The sequence below is a fragment of the Pinus tabuliformis genome, chromosome X, assembly GCF_031772625.1.
Source record: "Pinus tabuliformis cultivar Carrire ecotype Pingquan chromosome X, CPIR1, whole genome shotgun sequence".
NCBI lineage: Eukaryota > Viridiplantae > Streptophyta > Pinopsida > Pinales > Pinaceae > Pinus > Pinus tabuliformis.
The window spans coordinates 921,673,966-921,699,344 of NC_142308.1; the positions used below are offsets into that span (position 1 = coordinate 921,673,966).

At 38.7% G+C, this 25,379-nt stretch overlaps 1 pseudogene; it reads left to right on the forward strand.

Moving 5' to 3' along the window:
- Window positions 1-19,729: 19,729 nt before the first annotated feature.
- Window positions 19,730-21,716, forward strand: LOC149142689 (DNA gyrase subunit B, chloroplastic/mitochondrial pseudogene; annotated as a pseudogene).
- Window positions 21,717-25,379: the final 3,663 nt, after the last annotated feature.

Below are 25,379 nucleotides of genomic sequence, written 5' to 3' on the forward strand. Positions count from 1 at the left end.
GTTCATTTCAATGAATTTGTGTAATACTTTGCCTAGGTTAGTCAGGGCTTCTTGAAAATCATAGCCATAAGGTGTAAAGTCATCCATATATATTTCCATAGCATCATGTACTAATTCAGCAAAAATACTCAAGACCACTCTTTGGAAAGTGGCAGGAGCATTGCATAGGCAAAAATGAAGGACCCTATAGGCGAAAGTGCCCCAAGTATAGGTGAATGTGGTCTTATCCTGGTCTTCTAGGTAGATTTGGATTTGGTTGTACCCATTGAATCCATCTAGGATGAAAAAACACTTCTTCCCTACCAGGCCATCTAGCACTTGGTCAATGAAGGGGTTGGGAAAATGATCCTTCTTTGTGGCTTTGTTCAACTCCATATAATCAATGCAAATCCTCCACCTACCATTTTTCTTCGGAACTAACACTAAAGGAGAGACCCACTCACTCTCTGAGATAGGGTAAATCAATCTTTCATCTTGCAGTTTTTGTAGTTCTTCTTTGACTGTCTTTAAGAAATGGATTCATCCTCCTTTGTGGTTTCCTGATTAGCTTGCAACCTTCTTTGATGTATGTGTGGTGAGTACACACTGAGGGGTGTAATCCCTTCATTTCCTTATAACTCCAAGCGAAGGCTTCTAGGTTTTCTCTCAACATGTTGCATAAATTTTCCTCCTCTAAAGCAAAAAGTGATGAATTAATTTTCAAAGTTTTCTTTGGGCCAAATTCTATTGTTTTGACACGGAGTGGGTTGGAATTGGCAAAGCATAAGTCAATTGGATGATTGTTCTAGGTTTCCCTTACTTCTTCTTCGAATGGTAGTGAACTAGGAGTTGGACTTTGGAGTAGGTGTTTAATTAAGTCATCCTCATCTTGTTGTCCACCTCATATGGTTGCTTCCAAAGCACAAAGTTGGGAAAAATAAACCTCATCTTCTTCATCCTCCTCCAACCATAATGGTAAATCATGCTCTAGGGTAGGTTGAGAAGGAGGGTATAGGACTAATTGTTTGGACATATGCCCATTATTGATGGCCATATTCCTAGCTCTGCAGCTAATGTAAGCATCAATTGTGGCCAACCATGGCCTCCCAAGGATGAGAGGGTAACCAGTAAGCTTAGCCCTAGGCTGGAGAACTAGGAAATCTGTAGGGCACTCCTACGAGTCAATGGAGACCATCACATCCTCGACAATTCCCTCAGGGGTGACTGTGGAATGGTCTGCAAGTTGCATAACTGTTGTGGTCTTCCTCAATGACCCTTGGAGGTTGAGCTTGAGCATGGTGTCCTTAGTCATCACATTTATGGCAACCCCAAGATCAATCAGAGTGTGTGGGACAATGGTGCCATTGATGTGCACATCTACTACAAGGCTTCTAGGGTTTAAATATTTTGGACATAATACCTGCCCCAACATTATGTTAGATAACTACCTAATGACATTAATGGTAGGGGCATCCCTTTTTCTTCTTCCTGGATGTTTAAAGCACTTCTCCTTAATCAACTTATTGTAAATGGGAACATGTTTGATTGCCTGGAGAAGGGGGTTTACACATAGATTTTTAAATTCTCCCAGAAGTTCAGTTTCTTCTAGGGTAGGCTGGAGTGGTTGGGATAATCTCTCAGGAAAGGGTGGATTTAATTTAAGGTTCCTTTCCTCTCTTTCTTCCTCAACCTCCCTATGTGGAGAGGGAGGTTGGTTATCACGGAGAATTCTCCTAGATTTTAGGTTGATCTCCTGGATTTCTACAACATAAGTTGTGTATGATGCCTCTCCCCTATATACTTGTTGAGCCTGCCTATTTTTTGGGTTTGGATTTCGCTGGGCAGGAATCTAGGGTTGCTTAGGTGGAGCAGAGTGGAGGAGTTGTGGTAGGGTAGGTGGTGGAGGCAATAGGGTTGGAACATTATTGAATTGGGGCCTCTGCCCATGGAGTGGGGTATTCCACTGAGGTTGTGGCTGAACATAAGGTTGAAATGACTGCCTAGCTGGCTACGAATGATATTGAGATGTATACGACCAAGGAGGGGGTGTAGACTAGGAAGGATGAGAATGGGGTCCCCAAGAAGGTATAGTTGTGGTTTGGTTGGGGTTGTAATATGCATGGGATGACCCTTCCATACCCTGTTGGTATGGTATAGGCCCAGGAGGTCTCCTTTTGTTGATGTAGCATAGCTGCTCAGTGGCCCCTTCAGCTCCTTCATATACAACTTTGAGTCCAGGTAAAGAAAGGTTTGTGTGGAGTGGTTTTCTTCATAGACTGAGAAAATCTTAATACAGTTCAATGGACATTCATTCCTAGGATGCCTCCTGGTGCATCTAGGACAAATGATGGCCAGGGATCTTTCTGCTTCCTCTTGCTTCCTTTTGATGTTAATGGTGTACAATTGCAAGGAAAGGGTTTGCAACATATCACTTTCGACATCTTCCTGCATATTTCCAATTTCACCCTTGATGGATGAGTTGGAGGATGATGTATCGGCCATAGGTTGATTACCCCTACTCTTTTTCCTGGTTTCCCGAGAATGGTTTGTAAAGACAGTATTAATATCCTCATAGGGTAATTTGTAGATATCTCCTCCTGCTATCATATGTAAGGTATCTAGAAGATTCTCCCTTGCTCCTCTAAGCAGGACCAACTTCAGTGACTCAGGGTTAAGTGTGCACCTAGCCCTTTTGTAACTAAGCTGGAATATTTCTTCATAGTCTTCTAAGATTCATCCTGGCCTATGGTCATCCTGAAAATATCTTATTTAGTATCGTTTGACCTACAATAGTCCCTATATTTGTTGTTAAAAGCCTATTAAATTTGATCCCAATTTTTGATGCTATCTCGAGGTAAACCCATGAACCAGCTCAATGCTGCATCCTTGAGGGTACATGGAAACAATTTTAACTTTTTCTCATCATCTGTATAGTCATAGGTTCGACATATAACAACAAACTCAAATAGGAAAGTGTCAGGGTCCTCTGTGGTTAGGCCATGGAAATGATGTAGAGTACAGGGGCTTATATTCTTCATGTTAGTGTCCCGTTGATCTTCCTGATGGGGAAGGAACCCTCAATTCTCTCTCTATTTCCTCTGCCATTTCAGTTTTCAGTGATTGGTTAAGTAGGAATGGGTTCTTCCTCTTCTTCTTCCCCTATAGGTTCCTCAAATATGTAAGGTTTCTCACCTAAAGGGTCTTCCAATTCACTGTCACTGAAGAGGAGAGAAGGTTGACTGTTGGATGCAGTGGGGGTATTTGACAAGAATTTCCCTGAATTGTCACTATTCCTACGAGGCATGAAAGAAAATGTTTTTGGGTTGGTTTTTGTAAGATTTTTGTTTTTAAGCTGGAAATTAATCTACAGAAAGGAAATTGATGATTGAATGAAAAACCACTAACAAGAAAAACTACTTGCTGAATTGAAATTCTACTTGCAGAATGAAATTGTTGATTGAAGGAAGACTACTGACTGAAGAAGACTACTTGTTGAATTGAAATTATACTTGCAGAATGAAAAGGAAATCAGATAATGACAAATGAACAGAAGGAAGCTACTAACAAAGAAACTACTTGCTGAATTGAAATTCTACTTGTAGAATGGAGAGGAAAGCAGATAATGAGAACTAAAAGAAAGGAAGAAACTAGATTACTTTTCTAGAAATAAACTAATGGAGGAAAATTGGAGACTAGAAATAGAAGAAAGTAGTAATAACATTCTACTTAGTCACCTCCTCGACAATGATGCCAAAAAGTGATGAGCCTAGGTATTACAACAAGAATGCTGCAACTCCTAGTGCCACCAGCTTTACTTATCAACCCGAGGTTCGTACAAACTTGGAGGTGACAGTGTTATATGCACAAGTAAAAGTGAAGGTCCTACCTATTGTCACAACTAATCTCGCAAGAGACCCCAAGGGTTCCAAGGAAAACTTCTATAGGGTCAGAAGAAGCTTAATCCTTTGATGGAAGAAGAGAAAATATATTTCAAGAGAGTGCTACTCTACTACAGTAATGAAGAAAACAATATGTAATGCTAAACCACACCATAACCTAACTAACCATCTAAACAACTATTCTAAATAGAATTTCTAAATCAACACTAACCTAATGCTTATATCTAATTTTCAGAGGTAAAGAGCATTAAACTATACTAATGTGCAAGCAAAGGAACTAAACTAAATCCATTTTCAAGTGGAAGAGCAGTTAGAGATCAAAATTGGTGAAAGGAGGACGTAAGGACACAGTAGTGTATAGGGACCGTTGGATCGATCAACAAACAGAAGATGGATGATGGAGATCTTATCGCGGGGGCTTAAGTGAATAGATGGATGAACAGGGTTAACAAACAAGATGAATGATGAAGATCTTATCACAAGCAATTTTGTCAATAGATGGATGAACAAGGTTAACCAACAGGATGAAAGACAGAGATCTTATCACGGGAGATTTAGTGAATAGGTGAATGAAAAAGGTAACGAATCAGACGAACGATGGAGATCTTATCGTGAGGAATTAAGTGAATGGATGGACAAAAAAGGTAACCAAGTAGATGAACAATGGAAATCTTATCACGAGGAATTAAGTGAAAGGATGGACGAACAAGATTAATCGAAAGATGAATGGCGAAGATTGTATCGCGGGAAGAAAATGTGCAAAAATAACGGAGTGGGTTTCGAAGGCAGTAAGCAGTTTCTCGTGTGCCCTAAAAGTTGTAAGTTGTATTTCTGAATTTCATGCAATTAGCCTAACTGAGCGACACATAGCATGAGAAAACCTATTTTCCTGTGTGCTCTTGGGTAGATAACGGTCATGCAAGAATCCACACAAGATTGCGCAATAGTCGTCGGATCAGGCTAGACAGATCGACGGTGGAGATTTGGGTGCATAAAGTATTGAGGTGATGTGATAGCCGTCGGATCAGGCAAGGAAGATCAACGGTGGGGATTTCAAGTGCATAAAGTAGGTGGAATACTTCACGCGAGGTGGCAGATGGATAAACTAATGAATCAGATGACAATTTGGAAGGTTTGTTGTGGATCGGACGGTAAGGGGATTATGCATGAAGAACGTGCTAAAGGAGGTTTCAATGAAAACAACAGAATAACTAGTGAAGGTGAACAAGTAACTGCATTAAACAACAAACTCCATAACTCATGCGAGAATGAGAAACCTATGTTTTTGGGGTTGCTGAAGGGTCTCTTCCTCAAGTCATGATACCAGAGGGAGGAGATGAGGCGGAGACACCTGCGGACAACCTTATGGTGATCTTTTTCTCCTAGCTAACTTGTTAATTGAAAGAAGGAAAAAATGGGAGTAAGCTAAAGTACAACCGATCTACTCTACACTACTGTAAGCGAAATGTAGCTACTTAAGCGAATGAACAAAAAAACCAGGAAGCTACTTAAGAAAATGAACAGAACCATAAATCTATGCTAGCATATATGTACAATAAAGAGGAACTTTGGCTACTCAGGTTGGACCCTAACCCAAGAGATTTAGCCCTCTGAGTTAACTCAATGCTGGCTCAAAACAGAACTCATCTTTATTATACAAACCATGGATTACATAACAAACTTTCACAAGTCTTGCAGATCAGAAATAAAGTAGAGTTTTACAATAAGAATATGAATCCTATTGAGGTCCTAAGCCTCTCTACTTATACATATGAAGTCTCCAATGACTTCCTTCCTCTTAGGGAGGCTTGTCTCCCCACTCAACGTAAACTGGTTTCTGTCACTTTCACTTGCTCGCCTGTCTATAATTCCTCTCCCTTTTTCGATTCAAGTTTTGACCAAGGTCTTTGCCACAGTTCCTTCCTATGTTTTTCCTTGATTTTATCCTTTATTCCTGAATTACATGCACATTAGATCACGAATCAAAATATCCAACTCTAACTCATCTCATAAATAAAATATAATCAAAAGTATGCAATAAGTTGTGAGAATAGTTGGTTTGACTAAGCTAGGAGGTGAATTAAGGCCAATTAAGGCCCATATAATTACCCAATGATGAGGCTCATTAGATGTTTACTAGGAAAGTAGCACAATTGATAGAAAAGGTACTTTAGTTTGTTGTTTTAGCTTGGGATCTAGAGTTATTTCTTGGCTCAATAGGAAATAAAAGTTAGTTGCACTAAGATTTAATGATCTTGAGTACAAGGTAGCAATTTTAGCATCATGTGAGGCCATTTAGCTTTGTAAGTTACTAAAAGGGTAGTTTGATAAGGAGTTTGAATTAATTGTGATACAATTGTGACAATTAGAGCTCCATTTGGCTCTTGAAAAATCTTGTCCTTCATGAAAATTTGAAACACATAGAGATTGAGTACCACTTCATATGATACTGTGTGAATAAATGCACAAAGAAGTTGTAATATATACCTACAAATAAGAATGTTGTGGACATCTTCATGGATGCCTTGATAAAAGGCAAGTTTCTATTTTTCAAGGAAAATTTGGGGGTGGGGCATAACACCTGATGAGTGCTAGTATTGCAGCAAGGGTATTGCAACTCCTAGGGCAACCAAATTTACTCTATCAACCTGGGGTTCATACAAACTTGGAGGTGACAATGTTATATGCACAACAAATGCAATAGTATACTCTTGTCACTTCCCGACGGGGCAATACACCACTAGAGATTTTCAAACCAATCTTCTATTTCCTAGAAGGAGGTTGAACACTGATAGTGAATGTAAAGCTATCTTTAATATAAAAAGTAAATTCTTTCCTATGTTAATGAAATGAAAGTGCTGAATAGAAAGTGCTATGAAAATCACATGAAATCACCTAGCTAGGAATTTCTACACATTACTTGTAGAAGAGAACTAATTTAACCTTGCATTCTATCATCTAGTTATCTGGACTAAGTAGGCATGTAAATGATCCTAACATTTCTAAGACTAATATATGCAAGGATTAGCAAAATATTGTAGAAAGAGTCTTTTGGTTTTTTCAATTTAGAAATGTAAATGTTAAACTAGTCACTGATCTTTTGTAGGAGAGGAAGGTATGAGAAAACTGGTCAAAAATGGCATTGCGGGGTATGGAGGTCAAGTTGAATGCCTAACATAGGATCTGATCATTATTTCTTCTTGAAACTGTCTAAAACAGGTTGCTACAACTTTTCCTGTAGTTCTAAAGGATTTCATGTAGTTACTATAGGATGTCCTGGTTTACTACAAGAAACTTAGTTGAAAGTTGTAGGAAGGTACAAAAGGTGAAAGGAAGTGCTTGGAAGATGTATGATGCTGGAATAAGTTATGGTGAAGGTGCACACCACCCAAGGATCAACCCAACTCTTCAGGATGGTTGGATTTGCTCAAGGTGGTTGTCCATGGTGGCTACAAAATCGAAATCTTAACTGGTGATTGGTAGGGTTTGGTGAGAAGTGGAGAAAAATTTAGATGGGGCTGGTTGAATGATTTCCTCCCTATAGATCAACAACTCCTGCAACAACACATATTCATTTCTTCATTTATGCATAACTTTATGTAAATGTGGAAAAGATGAGTTGAATTTGAGAAACTGATTTATTGATGGCTAGTGGATCAAATCTATGGAATGGAATGCTTTCTAATCTACAGAAAACTTAAGGAACCAAAATCACAACTGTAGGTGCTTCTAAGAAATCATTAACAATGGTCTACTCAACAAGAAATCCTAAGCTATGTAATAACCAAAATATAACTCTGTTTTTGGGGCTGTGAGAGTGGGGCCCTCAAATCATGATCCCATGAGGGAGATGAGGATGAGGCCACTGCTATAATATTTTCTGAAGTCTTTTTTCAATACTTTAACATTGATATACTCCTCCATCTAATTGAAGAAAAACTAATGAATCATTTAAAGAGTTGCAAATTTAACAAAACATAAATAATTTCAGCAGCTACCCTATGATTCTAATCTAAGGATACATGTACAAAAAAGAAGAGGAACCTATGATGCTAGGGTTGGGCCCTAACCCAAGAGCTTCAACCCTCTAAGTGAACTCAGTGCTGGATCAAATAAGCCCTTTTCTTCATCACCAAAATGTCAAAAATAACATGATAATAACAGTTACAATACCTTAATCTTGAAATTACATCTTCGTTGCGATAAAAGTTCAAATCCTAATGAGGGCCTACGCCTTCTTATTTATACAACTAAATCTACCGATGACTTCCTTAAAATTAGGGAGGCTTGGCTCCCAAACTCGAGATTAACTTCTCTTCGACTATCACTAGCTTTGCTGCTAATGAACTCAGTGGGATTAACTGCATGTGACTTCGAGCTGATGAGATATGGTGGAGGAATATTTGAGTGATTAAGGAGTTAAGGAGGGATATCCAATCTCCTAAAATCCCTCTTGCTTGTCTAATTCAAGTTCCTCCACTTAAATTAGCGAAAAACTGTTACAAATCTCGCAATTAATGCACATTAGGCCACAAGACATAACATCTCACCTTTACCCTTCTCACTAAGAAAAATATAATAAAATATGTAAATAAATGTGATAAAAGTTTATTTTAATAATCTGGAGAGTGGCATTAAGGCCCGTATAATTTACCTATTGATGAGCCTCATCACCACCCCCTACTAAAAGTGTTGGTCATCCTCTGAGAAACTTAGTCTATGTCCATGTCTTTCACAGCTCTTGTGGCCTCCCTGAAATCCTAGGCCTCTGTTGATGGAGTTTCTACTTGTGGATAAAGCCCTTCATGGTTCTCTATTTCCTCCCACTGCTTTCTTTCCTCTTCCTCCTTTCTACCTTCTAGCATACCCAATTGCAAGGGTGGACTGAGTTTCAAACCAATACAATTGATTTTGAGTCTTTGTAGTGCATTTTTATACAATGAGGTCCTTTCTAGTGCATCTCTCATCCTTTTAGATGGATGATACTCCTCGATCCTTAGGTTCTATGGTAGGGTGCTCCATCTCCTTTTGCATGCTTGCTAGCTTTAATTCTCTAGAAATCTCAAGGTGTTCTTAAAATGTGTGATCGCTTGCTCTTGTGTAGCTAGGTATCTTGGTGGAAGTTAGGGATCATTGGCGATGATCTTGTGGGTGCTAATGGAAACAATTGAATTTATCGGTTTTGCTTTGACATAGAGGGGCTCTTTTTCTTCTCTTTCCAACACCCTCTTCACCTCCTTAGCCTTCACCTCATGAGTCATCCATGATGCAAGGGACATTAGTTGTAAGTCCCCCAACTTTGCATTGGGGTCCCATATATTCATGTTTGATAAGGCTAAGTTGTGCAAGTAAAATTAAGATATCTTGGCCTTATCCTCTAGGGTGATTTTGTCACATAGTTTAATGAACTACCTATAGTATTGGAAATGCATAGTCCCTTGTTGTGCTAGTGTATATATTTGATATTGTAGCTGTTGACCTTTGAGGTACAAGGAATATGATTTTGGTGGCATCTTGCACTGGAGTGCCTCCATGGGGAGGCTTGTCATGGTGTCCAATTGGCTCTTCTTTCCTTTAACCGCCTCCTTAGCCATGTGTTTTTTGCCTCTATTTGAGATCTCATAATTTGTTCCCTATCTCTTATCCTACTCAAATCTCTGCCCATCTCTAGTAGCTTCTCTTCCATATGGTTGACATCCTCTACGTTCTTTGATTTGGAATTTTGCATCCAACGATGTGTCCTTCCTCTCTCTTATCTCAAGATCAAAGAATAGAGGGATGGAAAATTTTTGTGGTATTACTATACCTCCCTCAATGAATATGTAATAAGATCTCATATTGGGTTGTGGGATAGGTTCCTGTAGTTCTTGGGATTCTCCCTTAGATGTCTTTCGAGAATTTCCCCCCTCCTGCACTTGTGTTGTTGTTTCCTTCCATTTCCTCTGTCCTTGTTGTCCTTCCTACTGCTTTTTCTATGTTTTATGTAGTGTTGATGGAGTTTCTTGTAGTACTATTTGAGGATCCTGTAGAAGGCTTTTTCCTTTCTGAAATGGGATCAACGGTGCCTTGTCTTTCTTTGTTGATTCTGGCCTGGTGACATGCCTCCTAACATAGGCTATGGTAGAATCTGGGGAAGCTTGTTTTGATGTGCCCTCTTCAGCTTTTATTTCCAGGGAAACTAGTTTTTCTTGCTCTTTTGGTGAGTCCTCAATTATGTTTAGAGTCTTGGTGGGTGTTTCTGGTCTCTCTTGTTTTATCGTATTTGAGATAGAGGGGATTCTGCCTCTATCTTTTCCATTTTTTCTTGATAGGCATTCTTACGGTAGTCAAAGTAGCAGTTTCCTCCCTCTCAGTTGGTTCAGGCGACAACCTTGGAGATTCCTCCCTTTGCTCGGTGTCTTCCTCAGGGCTTTCTTCTTCCTTCTATTCTTTCTATTCACCTTTCTCCTCTTCTCATTATTTTTCTTCTTCTTCCTCTATTTTCTCTATTTCTTCCTCCTCTTCCTCATCTAGTTCTTCTTCTTTCTCTTCTAGTTCTTCTTCATCTTCTTCTGCCTCCTCTTGAGATTCTTCTTCATCTTCTTTTGCCTCCTCTCCAGGTTCTTCTTCATCTTCTTCTGCCTCCACTTTAGCACTAGACATATTATCCCTATCATATTCAAGGGCTTGTATTTCAATCACAACCTCTCTGTATATGTCTATGAATGTGGACCATTGATAGAGGATTCTTAGCTGGCTCACAACATCCTCTAATATTAGATTAATAAGTCCATGGTGCACCAATTTCTAATGTTTTCCCTCTCACACTTTTAGGCTTATGTCTGTTATTGATTGCAACAAGAGGTAGGTTATAGTAAGTCTTCTTTCAATGGGTATCCCCTCCCCAATTTTCAACCAATGGAGGAGTCTAAATTGATAGCCATAGACTATACTAAGCCTTCCTTCACAGTCATATGATAGCTCACCTCATTCCAAGGGTAGGGAAGGCTTTCCCTTCTTATCCCATTTTTATCTTAAATTTTCTCTTCATCCCTTAAGAAGAATTTTTTCTTTGAAAAAGTGCTTGCAGCTTTATCCTCCTTTCTCGATTGCTTTCCTTGAGGAAGTGTAGTGATTCTACTAATTACTTTAGGAGTAATTGTAATTGACAGACCTCTTACCATAGTAGTAGCACCGATTCTAGCCTGAGGGTTAAGTGTAATGGAAAATTCTTGAGCTACATCATCATCATACCTTCTGAGGAGCTCAAAGAATCCCAACCAGTTATTCCTTCTAAATATTTCTAGCACAGAGGGGTGGAGGTGTATCCTGGATGTATCTGTGGGTTCCGTTTTCTTAAAACCTCCTGTCATGTTCCTTTTCCAGCTGGCTGACTATAGGGAGTTTGGTACACTAGCCTTAGTTTTTAGGGTGACTGAGAGTTTATAGTAGTGGTGGATGGCTGCAATTTCTCCCTATCTGCACATAATTTTTAAACTGTTCACAATTGTTTTAAAATTCCCAAGCCCAATATAATCACTTAAAAACACATATTTTTCTGTTCCTAGCTATCAATTCAAAGCATAGGAGATATGGGCCTCCTACCCCTCACTGTGATGCCTTGGATGAGGATAATATCTGAACAACTGGATGCTAGGTACTTCCTTTCCACGTTCTCTATGAATTTCTGTTGTTTCCTCTAGTTGCTCTTGTATTTCTATTTCCTGTAGTGTAGCTAAAATAGGTTTTCCTCCTCAATGGCTCAACAACATTGTCCCGGTCCTCTTTGATATCAAAATGAAAAAATGGTGCATTATATTTTGGAATATTTTCTTTTTATGGTCGGTTCCTTGGAACGTATTATTGGCTAGCAGTGTACGAGTTTTCCTCTTTGGGGCTGTTGGCCCACCATTCATTATCATGAAGCCTCGACTCGTAATCATCACCCACTCTCACACAACTTAACTTGACCACCTTTTCAAGTCATTCTTCTTGATTTGATGTTGCCACGTGTCACGTTGACTATGAGTTCACTTTTTATTTTCAAGCTGAGAGTGGCCAAGTTACCTGGCCACTTCCAACTTATAAAATCGAACTTTTTCATATTCCTACACTTTTATGATATCGTACTTAGGGAAGAATTTAGATGAGGCACCATACATATGCCTTCCTTCCCTTAGGTGCTGCATGCTAGAGGGTGATTCACTTATTTTTGTTCAAGTAGGTGCTTTTCTGTGGTCATTTTTTTCATATTTCTTCATGTTGATGTGGTTGTCCTCTTTGTTGTTGTGTGCAGGTGCTTCGTCTTGTTGTTGTTGAGACTGAGATCATCATGGAAGTCATAGTATCTGCAAGGTTTCTTGAGATCTTTTCTTCCCTTGGTGTTGAAGGAGAATGCATGGAGAAACAATTGTTGTGAGAACATAGGATGCTACAGGGTTTCCTATAGTTACTATAGGGAATCCTGTAGCTACCTTTTTCATCATTTTTTTCTTCTTTTTTTTTCACTTGGAGGAGGAATGGGTGGTGATGTAAGAGTGTAAAGATGGAAATGGAGGAGATGGAGTGGTAGGCGAGTGAGGCCAATGATGGCATGGCCTTTGGAATCTCTTTTTCTATTTTTTTCTATTTTTTACTTTTATTTTTCTAAGTGGTTTTTGATGGACATAGAGGGCGGTATGGTCATGAGATGGTGTTGGGTGAGAGGTTGTGAGGTGTATGGTCCCTTATTTAAACCTAGAATAGGCATGCATCATCACTTCCCAATCATAATTTCATTCCTGTAGTTTTTTAGGACAGTGTGTAGTGCTACAGGAAACTCCTGTATTAACTACAGGAAACCCTATAGAAGTAAGAAAACTACCTAAAAAGTAGTTTTTGATGCCTGGAAGTGAGGATGGATTATAGAGACACAGTAGTCATGGGAGATATGAAGTAAATGTTGGAAGAATGGGGTGATGCTTGGCTTACTGTCCTCTCGTTATAACCACTACAACACCACCCAAAATTTTGGGCATATTCAAAATTTTGGGTGCCCCACCACTCGCCCCAAGCTACTAGGGTTTCGGTAAGGCCCCCAACTAGTTACCCTCTTAGCGATCCTACCTATCCAACCCCTTTGGTGTGCCCACTCATGTTTCATACATTACATCCGCACATCATGTTTTATCTCATACATATAACTTAGAATCACATTAGGGTTTCAAAGGTTAATGGCTTCATTGATGTATTAAGGGTCTCTCGTGATTTTGAAACTCATCTTCGCATGTTACGCATCGCGATCAATATATGTCCTATATTTGAATGAGCATGCATTCAATTTGACTTCCTTTACGATTTACAATATTAGGGTTTGGGAGAAACCCTAGGTTGTCAAAAGAGTGATCCCCCTCATGTTTTAACCTAATTCGCATCCCTCTAAGAGTGCATTCCCATTGACATTGTCTAGCATCATGGAAGAAATTACTGCATGACATATGACCCTAGGTTCATGATTGGTTCCTCACCCCAGCATGTGCATTAGGCTTTATAACAAGGCTCTCATTCCCATGTATATTTGAAGCCCTAGATCGTGGTAATCAATAGTCCAACTGTCATAAATGGTTCAAGGAACTCGCTCTATGAGTGCATCATCCCCTTGGGAATTATGCAATATCAAAATCAACTGCAATTGATAGATCCATGAAAGTACTTGAATGTTGAGTTGGCCTCCAAACTTAAGCATGTTTTTATCAACCAATACAATTTATAACATCTTAGTTTGGATAATTTATTGTTTAGGCTCCTCAAATGAATTATTTTATTTACTCATTTGTTTTCACATGAAGATATCGCTGTTGTAAACTAACTTATTTTCATCTCGTCTTCTTTTTAGGAATTCAGTTGAAGATGCCATGGAGATGCAACGAACTGTCAGGCCAGGCAGTAACTCCATTAAGCAAAAAATGATTCGTGTATTATTCCATCAGGTAGGTCTTTTTTATATACAATAGTGAGTGACTGTTCAGTGCATCTACTAATGACTGTTCACATTTCTAATTTAATTATTTACATAAATTCACCCAATCATGAGGATTAGGTTTCAACATTCCCCCCCTTAATCTGAAGGGATGTTGGTGAGTCCAAGCATCATTCTGAATTGTTCAAGCTTTTCTCTTCCAAGCACTTTGGTGAAGATGTCTGCAATTTTCTCATTTGTGGAACAATGACGGAGATGGATCGTTCTGGCCTCAACATGATGTCGAATCAGATGATATTTAGTATTGATGTGCTTCGTTCAATCATGGAACTTTGGGTTCTTTGCCAACTTTATTGCAGAGGTATTGTCAATCATGAGTGGAGTTGATTATACTTGTTTTACCTACAAATGTTCAAGAATTTTCCTGAGCCACACAATTTCATTTGTTGCTTCAACTGCTGCCACGTATTCTGCTTCTGTTGTGGAATCTGCTGGAATTGATTGTTTGCGTGATCTCTAGGAGACAGCTCCTGATCCAAGACTCATAGCATATCTTGAAGTTGATACCCCAGTTTCTTTGTCTCCATCAAAGTCTGAATCAGAGTATCCAATCAAGATGAAGTCCTCCACCTGTGTATACTTGATTCCAAAGTCTTGAGTTCCCTTCAAGTACCTTAGAACTGTTTTTGCAGCAGACCAATGTCCCTCACAAGGCTTTTGCATAAACTTGGAGAGGATTCCAACAGCAAACGAAATGTTTGGTCTGGTAGTAGTGAGGTAGTTGAGACTTCCTACAAGCTGTCTATACTTTGTTTCATCCTCAAATTCTTTTCCTTCAATAGATGTGAGCTTTAAGTTTTGTTCCATTGGAGTAGTAAGAGGATTGCACTCTGTCATGCCAAACCTGTTCAACAGATCTCCAATGTATTTCTTTTGAGAAAGAAATATGGACTTTGGATTCTGGGTTACTTCAATGCCAAGATTGTAATGAACATAGCCCAAATCAATCATTTCAAAACTTTTCCCCAATTCCTTCTTTATGGATGCAATGCAGCTTTCGTTGTTCCCTGTCATCAGAATATCATCTACATATACCACAAGATATACAATTGTTTTGCCAACTTTCTTGACAAATAAAGTTGCATCATCAAGATCAAAATGTTTGAAATTGAGTTTCAGAAGATGCTCAATCAGTTTTTCATACCAGGCTCGCGGTGCTTGTTTGAGGCCATACAAGGACTTCACAAGTTTGCATACTTTATGTTCATGTCCTTTCACAGCAAATCCTTCAAGCTGCGACATAAAAACATTCTCTTTTAGATCTCCATTCAAGAAAGTAGTTTTTCCATCCATTTGATGGACTTTCCAATCGTTCTGAGTTGCTAGTGCAAAGAGTGTCCGGATGGTAGCCCATTTCGCTGTGGGGGCAAAAGTCTCCTCATAATCGACCCCTTCCTTCTGTGCAAAACCTTTTTCCACAAGCCTAGCTTTGTGCTTGTCAAGTGAGCCATCAGCTTTATACTTGTTCTTGTAGACCCACTTGCAGCCAATTGGTTTGGTTCCTAATGGTGGATCAACCAGCTTCCAAGTGCCATTCTTTATGAGGGCATCATACGCCTTTTGCATTTCTTCTTTCCATTCATCATGAGAAGCAGCTTCTTTGAAGGAAGTTGGTTCAAAATCTGTAGACAAGTTCAACTCACAATCATAAGAAACATCCATATCAACAAGGGAATTAGAGTCATCTACATCACCTCCATTTTGCCGGTTTGAATTTCTGGTTCCTGTCTTTCCAACTTCATCAGGATGAACACTTTGAAGTGTCTTTGTCACCCACTTTGGGGGACCTTTCTGAGATGGTCCAGGATGCTCTATTGATTGAGTTGGGACTGAATCAAGATTGAGTCTCCCAATTGTATCAATTACATCACTTAAAGCATCATCCCTTGTTGGAGTTTCATGCGGGGGAGGGTGTTCTTCAGAGAAGATTCCACATGTTGATCTAATATAGGAATCCCCCCTTCAAGATGTGGAATTGATTATCAAATTCTTGAAATGATTTTGCTTTTGTGAGTCTATACAACCGATCAAGTTGTCGCTCAACAACATTGTTAGTTTTAGATGATTTAAAGAAAATTACATCTCTAGATACAACAAATTTCTTATTTACTTCATCATAGAGGCGGTATGGTTCGGAGGTGTTTGAATATCCCAAAAAGATACACCTATGAATTCTAGCACCAAGTTTGTTTCTATGTACCTTTGGTATCAAGGCATAACAAGTGGAACCAAAGACCCTGAGATTCTTTACCGAAGGAACATGTCCGTACCACATTTCATATGGAGTCTTGTTTCTTATAGCATTAGATGGACATCTATTCTTTATATATACAGCACATAGAACATCATTAGCCCAAAACATTATCTTTACATTTTTGAAGAAGAGCATGGATCGTACCATATTTAAGATTGTCCTATTCATTCTTTCAGCTACACCATTCTGTTGGGGATTATAAGGCACAGTTGTTTGATGTTTGATCCCATGTTAGCGAAGATAGTTTTCAAATTCATTTGATGTGTATTCTTTTCCATTGTCAGTGCGAATAGACCCAATATGAGATTGTGCATCATTTTCAATGCATTTATGAAAATTCTTGAATGTTTGAAAAGCATAAGATTTGTTCTTCAATAAATAAACCCAACACATTCTGGTGTAATCATCAATAAATGTCATGATATATTTATTTCCATTTGCAGAAGGAACAGGAATTGGAACACATAAATATGAATGAATGAGTTCAAGTTTCCTATGTGCTCTTGAATGTGAATCATGAAAAGACTGTTTGCTATGCTTTCCTAGAATGCAAGCATCACATTGCTTAAGTTTCCTAGGAATTGTAGGCAAACCAGCAACACCATTTTTCTTCAATAAGCAGAGATTGTCATAGTTCAAATGTCCAAATCTAGCATGCCATAACAAACTTGATGGAAGTGTACTTTCTTCATAATGAGAATTGTATGAGAAATTTTGTGAATGAGCAGAGGTTCCTTGCAGTTTGAGAAGCCTTTCCTCTTCTATTCCCCTCATGACAAGTGAGTAGTCAGATGCTTTTCTTACCTCAAGCTTGCCATCAAACATACGAATGGAATGACCTTGCTGGCGGTTGTGGATTGAGGACAACAAGTTTCTCTTGAGCTGTGGGAGATATAGAACATGATCCAGAAGAAATTCTGGAAGACTAGGCAGTTTAAGCCTGATTGTGCCAAGCCCTGATGGCTTGATTTTTGATTGATCTGCAAAGTATACTGCTCCATCAACATTGTCAGTGAAATTTTCAAAAAAATATTTTCTATGAGTCATGTGGTAGGTTGCTCCTGAATCAAGCAACCAATCATTTTTCCAAGAAGCAAGTGAAGCATGAAATAAATCTTCATTTACTCCAATGTTACATTGTGCCACAACATAGTGATCGGATTCAAGTGCTTTACATTTGTCTGTATCATTAGTTTTACCTTTCTGTTGGTTTCTTTTCTGCTCAATTTTGTCCCATGGTAGCTTGCATGTAGAGGCATCATGTGATCCATTTCTTTTGCAGTGAATACAGTGCAAATCTTCCTTTTCTCCTTGAGAATGTCTGCCCCCTGCCTATGAAATATCTTCCTCTTCCTCTTGTAGAATCTTGAGCAGGATGCTTTTCTTAATGAGAAAGGCACACAACTTCTTCAGAAGATTTAGGGGTTGTCTTCTTTCCAAAAGCTTTCTCTGTTTCAGCAAACCTTTTCACAAGAGTGTCAAAGGTTATATCTTTGAGATTTCCATTTGCTTGCAATGACTCAAGATAATTGGAGTAAGTAGGATAAAGTGCCTTGAGAAAAGCGATAAGAGGAATATCCAATTCAATCTTAGTGGATTTGATATCATGCATTATAGACCTTACTGCAGATGCAAGAGCAAGAGGATCATTATTTTGTAGTTCAAGAGTGAAGAGTTTAATCATGAGTTGGACAACTTCAAGTGCAGAATGTGAGCCATAGAGTTCTTTCAGCTTTTGTAAGGCTTCAAAGGTAGTTGAATATGACGAAATATGGTGACTCACCTCTTCATTTACAGATTCTGTGATTAATGCTTAAGCTTTGTTGTTCTTTTTTTCCCAAATGACGAGCTCTTTATTTGAGGTAGGCTGTACTGGGTCATTGTCTCCTTCTTTGACACACACTCCTTTCCACAACTCATTGAAAATGAGGGTGTGTTTTATCATCCAGGACCATTTAGGATAGTTCTCCTTGCTAGTGAGAAATATTCCCACCATGGATATGATTGAATGCATTCTGTAAAAAAAAATTACTTCTACTGATGGAAAAAATACTTTTGCTGCTAAAAAAAATGATTATGATATGAAAGTGTATTCAAAACCATCCAAAATCGGAGCAGGAATAGAATTCTGCTATGCCATTCATATACCATTGACCATTGAAAGGAACGCTACCACTGTCATAAAAATCTTCACCACATATAACATTTTAATCCATTATATGCCATGTCCAACATATAAAATGCAATGTGAAAAAAAAACTAACATGCACATAAAGTGGTATACAGTCATAGTTTAAATTTTAACACCATTCAGAAGGAACGCCCAACGAATATGGGGTTTATCCACAGAAAAAATATCCCAGTCAAACAATAACCATCAGCTAGAAATGACATGAATGAATCCCGAAGCCCGTCACGACAATACACACTCGAACTCGCTTTTTTTTTTTAACTGGCGCTCAAATTCCACATTGGACCCCTCTTGACGCGCAACTGAAAGCTTCACTAACTTCTCAGAGAAAGCATGCATGTACAGCTCAAACCAAAGTCTGGCACTCCACAATGTCTAGAACACTCCACTCAGTAACCTCAAAAGCACTCTCAAAAAACAATAGTTTCCTTACACGCAAGCTTTTGGGTTTCAAGCTCCATCAATTGAAGTGTGAAAGCCCATGCAGTAACACTCATCAAAACCAAAAGGCTGCCTCTATATTCCAAAAAAACTAGCTCGGAAATGTACTAAAAAGAACCCATCCAAGGATTTGAACTGCAGGCAGACTACAGTGTGACCATTTCATGAGAATTCAGAGACAGAAAAAGAGTAGCTGAGTGAGAAAACCGTAACAATGAATACAGAGCAAGAATTTGTACCATAAATACCCCTTCAACATGACACTAAGCTAGCGGGTGGTAACAAGGGAATAAATGATTGAGAGTATCAATGTTTACAAGGATAAAAACTGGTAGCCAATATTATCAACAGAGAGAAATCCGAGACAAAATTAGAAGACCAAGATGCGGAGGCCGATGCAGCCTCTGAACTATAGTCTCAAGGAAACCTCGACTATCATGTCATGCGTGGAGGCACCTATGGTTAGTGAAGGATAGCGCTAAAATTATGAAACGTTTATGGACAGAGAGCGCAGGTAAAGGAATATGGCAGACAGAACAGAGGCAATTTCAGACAGGCGTACAGGCACTCAATCACTAAATTATATGGAGAGCAGAGGAGCAGACTAGGGAGTTACAAAGACAAAAAGGCTAAAAAAAGGAGTTGGCTCTGATACCATGTCAGGCCAGGCAGTAACTCCATTAAGCAAAAACTGATTCATGTATTATTCCATCAGGTAGGTCTTTGTTATATACAATAGGGAGTGACTGTTCAGTTCATCTCCCGATGACTGTTGACATTTCTAATTTAATTATTTACATAAATTCACCCAATCATGAGGATTAGGTGTCAACACGAACTATGCTACAGTTGCATAATTATTCCCTTCACATGACACCACTAAGATGCTTTGGTGCCAGAGAGCACGCACCTTCAAAAGGATTACAAATTTCACACCTACAAGATGTTCTACGACCATACATGCTTTTATGTCATCAACTAGTTCCATAGACCCTTCATCTGATCCAGCTGCTTCAAAGTCTTATAATGCTAGACAAATTCAGGTTTTGGGAGGTCTAGACCCAGTACAAAAGTGGCCAAGGATGTACATTGGAAGCACTGGATCTCGTGGTTTCCATCATTTGGTTTACGAAGTTTTTGACAATGCCATAGATGAGGCTCAAGCTGGGTTTGCAACATGCATAGATGTTATTCTCTTCCCTGATGGCTCTATTAGAATCACAGATAATGGTTGAGGGATTCCCATAGATTTACATCATGTTACACAGAAGTCTTCTTTAAAGACTATTTTGACGGTGTTCCATGTTGGAGGCAATTTCGGTGGGGAAAGCAGTGGCTATAATGTTTCTAGAGGATTGCATGGTGTTGGTGTTTTTGTAGTGGATGTTTTGTCTGAGAAATTGGAAGTGACAGTTTAGCGTGATGGAAAGGAATGGGATCAAACCTTTGTGCATGGTGAGTGACTGAACTCACCTCTCATGACATTTTAGATGAATCCAAATTTCATCAGGGAACATGTGTAAGGTTTTGGCCAGATTAGGAAGTCTTCACAACCATGACAATGTTTGACTATAACATAGTAGCTGGACGTGTTAGAGAGCTTGCATTTCTAAACCCACAGGTAAAGATAACCTTGATGGAGAAGAATTTGGATGCAAAAAATATAACCTATAACGAATATCACTATGTTGGAGGCTTAGTTGAATATGTCTGTTGGCTAAATTATGACAAGGCACCTATTCATGGAACAATCTCCTTTAAGAATGAAAGAGACAAAGTCATTGTTGACTTAGCCCTTCAGTGGTGCTCTGATGCATATACAAACACCTTGTTGGGATATGAAAACAATATCCAAACAAGTGATCGAGGTTCTCATATGGATGGTGTGAAATATGCATTATCTAGTACAATGCATAACCTTGGAAGGAAGTCAAATATTATCAAGCAAGAGGATGAGAATCTTAGTGGTGAACATGTGAGGGGGAGGTTGACATGTGTAATTTCAGTTAAATTTTCAAGACCAGAGTTTGAGGGGAAAACAAACACAAGGTTAGGAAATCCAGAGGTGAGGAGGATAGTGAACCAATCTGTTTAGGGATATCTTACAAAAGTGTTTGGAATGTAATCCTAGAGTTCTAGAAATCATTCTCTCAAAGGTTTTAGTTGCGTAAAAAGAATCCATGGTAGGAAAAGGAGCAAGAGAATTACTAAGGAGAAAAATAATTTTAGGGTCATCTGCACTTCCTGGAAAGTTGGATGATTGCTCTGCATCAGATCGTTATGAATCTAAGATTTTTTATAGTTGAAGGAGAGTCTACAGGACATGCAAAACAAGGATGAGATAGGTGATTTTAGGCTATCTTACCTCTGCATGGTAAGATATTCAACATTGAATGTAAAGTTTAAGAAGATTTGTATAAAATGTATAAATTCAAGATCTTATCATTGGATTAGAACTTGCGGTGAAGGGTGAGGATTTCAAGAAAACGATTTATGATATCATAAGATCATCATCCTTACAGATGCTGATGTAGATAGTGCTCATATTCACACTCTTCTATTAAATTTTTTTCATATATCAGTAAACGCTTTGTGAGGAAGAGTTCCACCACTATAGAGGGTTGAGAGGGGTACACAGTTTCATTACTGCTTCGATGATGGTGATTTAAAGGAATTGCAGAAGAATCTTCCATTAAATGCATCATATAACATCAAGTGTTTCAAAGGAATAGGAGAGAGGATGCCTTTACAGTTTGGGAGATGACCTTGGATCCAGCAATAAGGAAGCTGAAACAACTAATAGGGGAAGATGTTGCAGAAGCAAATGAGGTTCTCTCTTTATTGATGGGGAATGAGGTGGAACCATTAAAGGAACATATTGAGAAATTTTAATCTAAAATCAACATACTAAACCTTGATATTTTAGAGAATTCCCAAGCAAAGATGATATTGTGAACTATATTCTCAACCATGTTGTGGCAATGGAAAGTCAAGGTCTTAGAAGCCATGTGCATTGTTGATTTTTTTGTAAAATTCAAATTTGAGAGTAGATTTTTCTGGTCATGTTCCTTTTGTTTTTGTATTATCACTTAGTAATTAAAAAGGGTAGTATTAAAGGTAATGTTTTGGGAAGTAAGGGCCAAGCGTATTGTATTCCAACAGTAAATGAAAAACTTCATAAGAGTCTACAAATGTATGCCTATCATTTGTGGTGAGCCTATTGAAAGTATCCCAACGAGTGTGAAGCTACCAACACTAACGTTCCAAAGGATCACATTCTTTTAGAAAGACCTTAAATTGTGAAATTGCGTCTTAAGAGTCTCAACTCGAAGTGCGACCAGCTTCACTATGACTGAGCGACCTGGAGGAGGTCCTGATTCTAGCCAAGTCACTTGATCACATTCCAATGCCTCAAGCCAGATTGCAGAAAATATGACCAACCCTTCCCTGTGACCATGTGACCTCTAGTGAGTTGCACTCCCACCTAGGTCATGAGATCACATTCCTATGATTTAGGGGAACATCCAAATAATATGACTTTGTGAAAACGTGACTATGTGACCTTTCATAAGTCATGAACTACTTCACTGGTTGTTACTTCGGTGGAATTGTCTCTTGAAAAGATTCTTCTTCTAAATGGTTATGCTGCATTGCGAGATCGATCAAATTTGTCTTTTGATCGAGAAATTAATATAAATTCAAGGATCAAAACCTAAAGTGTATCATGACACAAAAAAGGGGATGCTCAGAGAGATAAAACAATTCACTACTGGTTAGTCAACTTGTACAAAACACTTCACAGGCTCTTTTAACAATGAGATTATGATTTTGAGGAAATATGACAACTCCACAAAAGAATTTTAATCATTTGCGATTTCCCTGAGTTCAAGATTTCGATTTTGGTGGTTATTAGAATATCCTTGTGGTCTCTGATATCTTCGATACCATTTATTTTCTCAAATCAAATGACTTCAAAGTGTCATTTACAAGAAACATGGACACTTGTTGGAGTGATCGTTTGGGAGGATAGGGAAGCACATATATTTTATAGGTGTAGTATCATGGTTGTTACTTCAGATTATAGTCAATAACTTGGATAGGAGGGAAACCCACCAACCGAAACTAGGGAGACAACATCCATTCATAATATCTTATGTTTGTTTCCACAAGGATATTTCTATCCTAGTGGTGGCTCGACTAGTTAAGGTAGAAGTTAGGATTTGGATTCACTATGATTAAACCCAGGAAGACCCTGAAAATCCACCCTCTATAGCACTTCCATAGCACAGGATAGGACTATCCAGGGGTCCATAGATGATTTTGGTTTTTCGTGATTACTGCTATTTATTTCTCTGTTTTACATTTATGGCGTGGTTCTTCGATTATCATCGTGTATAACTATGGTTATTTTCTTACAGGGTATAGGAGAGCGAGAGCTTCCACCTATGAGGAGAGATCTATGGTTACTTTTGGGAAGCCCTACAACTAGGATTCCCAACTATTGAACAAGTTGGCTCCACATAACTGATCGAGACACTATGGCAACTGCGATGGCATTCCATGTAGCCAAGGAACCGCACAATTTGGTCTTGAACTGTGGCGATTGCCTTGGTGATAAGTGTTCTAGGTTCTACAAGAACCCTTTATATATTCTTCTTCTTTTTCATCATGATGTAAATATTCTCCTATGTTTTTAGTAGTTAGGCTGAGATCAAGTAAGCCTGTACTAGGCAGTAGGCATGAGAGAATAGTGTGGAAGCTTAAGAGGCATGAAGGTAGTTGAAAGGGCATGAGGGAAGGCCAAAGGTCATGGTAGGTGAACAGTCACCTGACCTCTATAAATGTGCCCTCATCCCTCATCTAAATGGATTCTATCACTTGAGTTGAGGCCAATATATATAGTTGATTTATGCTTGAGAGCTATGGCCACTCAGCTCTTGGTAGCTAGTAGAGTGTTTTTGCAGTGGGGCTAGGGTTTTGGCATTGGGCAACGATATGAACAACCCATGTTCCACTATAGGTTATTGACAAATTGCATGATATGTATTTAAAGTTGCAACAATATTAATAAGATTTTTCTTTTATCTTTGGCACTGATTCCCATGCTTACTGATGGGGGTTGTATTAGTTGTTTGGAACCTCACCATATTTGTATGTGTGCTTTTATATACGCAACCTGTTATGTACTGATACATAGTGGTTACATGTATGTTTCACTTTCAAATTTATGTTTATTTGTTCCTTGCCATGTCGGTGACCTATTGTGAACTACTTCGTAATTGAATTTTGGCATGTTCCTATTTATTATTTCGGATGGGGTTTTTAGCTCACTAATCCCTCTCAACGTATATCTATTCATATTTTTGCTGAGATTTGTTCACACCTGCTTTTGCAATTTGTCAATCTTGGGTTAATTTTTTTGTTTCTCGAGAATTCCATTCTTGCCCTACTCTGAAACTTTCTCATTTGATAACCAAGAGAAGAGAACATTCATGGTGGCAGCCAGACCCAAATACCGGATGGGGATCCTATCCCAAATGGTGTGAGGTCTATGGGACTTCACACCAGGGAGACCCCTTAGATGTTGGCAGTACATTTCAACCCATAAACACCACTAAACTCTAAGTCCTTTGTTTCCTTTAAAAACCTACAAAAATTACAGGATTTTATTAGTGGGCAGGTTTGAGGTCCCTGTGATGTCATTTTGTTTTTTTGTTTTTTGTTTTTTCATTTTTGTTTGCAGGACACAAAGGTTTCCTCAAATGATGTTTTCAACCTGTTTGCCTGCACTGGGCACTTCAAGGGAGGTTTTCACCCAGGGATCTTTTTATTTTCCTTTTTTCACTCTTGGGCTTCCTCAAGCACGTTTTCAACCCAAAAGTTGGCCTCAAATGCCTTATAGAGGTTTTCACCTAGGTCCCTTATTGTTTTTTTTCCTTTTTCATTTTTTTCAAAAATAAAACAATTTTAAGAATTTAGTGAGATGGAAGCTTAGACACTTCCAAGAACATTCACTTACTTACTAATGGTACTCATGAACTCTTCCCTTCATAAATGTATTTTATAGGTTTTTAATCTGTATCCTTTGACCAACAAGGAGATACTTCTCCATCAATGGTCCTTATTTTCACAACCTCATTGTCATGGAACGTTTCTATCAGATATGGGCCCAACCACCTCGTTATCAATTTTCCTTTGAAGTCCTTGAATGTGGATTCATATAGCAGAGCCCAATCACCTTCTTGAAAAAAAATGTCTTTGATTTTCTTGTCATGCCAAACCTTTCTTTGTACTTGAGTCATTGATGTGTGTAGGAAGGCCTGCATCCTAAATTCATCTAAATTGATGAGCTGGAGCAACCTCTCTTGTTGTGCCTTTGTAACATACAAATCCAACTACATTGTCATTGTCAAATTGCTGTACTCAAAATCAATGGAGACAAGAGCCTTATTCCCATACACCAAGTCATAAGGGGTGAAGCTAGTGGTTGTCTTCCAAGTTGTATTATAGGCCCAAGTGGCCTCCACTAGTCTGTCAACCCAATATTTCTATTGGTTCTCATAACCTTAGTAACAATGCCTTCCAATGCTCTATTGGTAACCTATAATTGTCCATTGG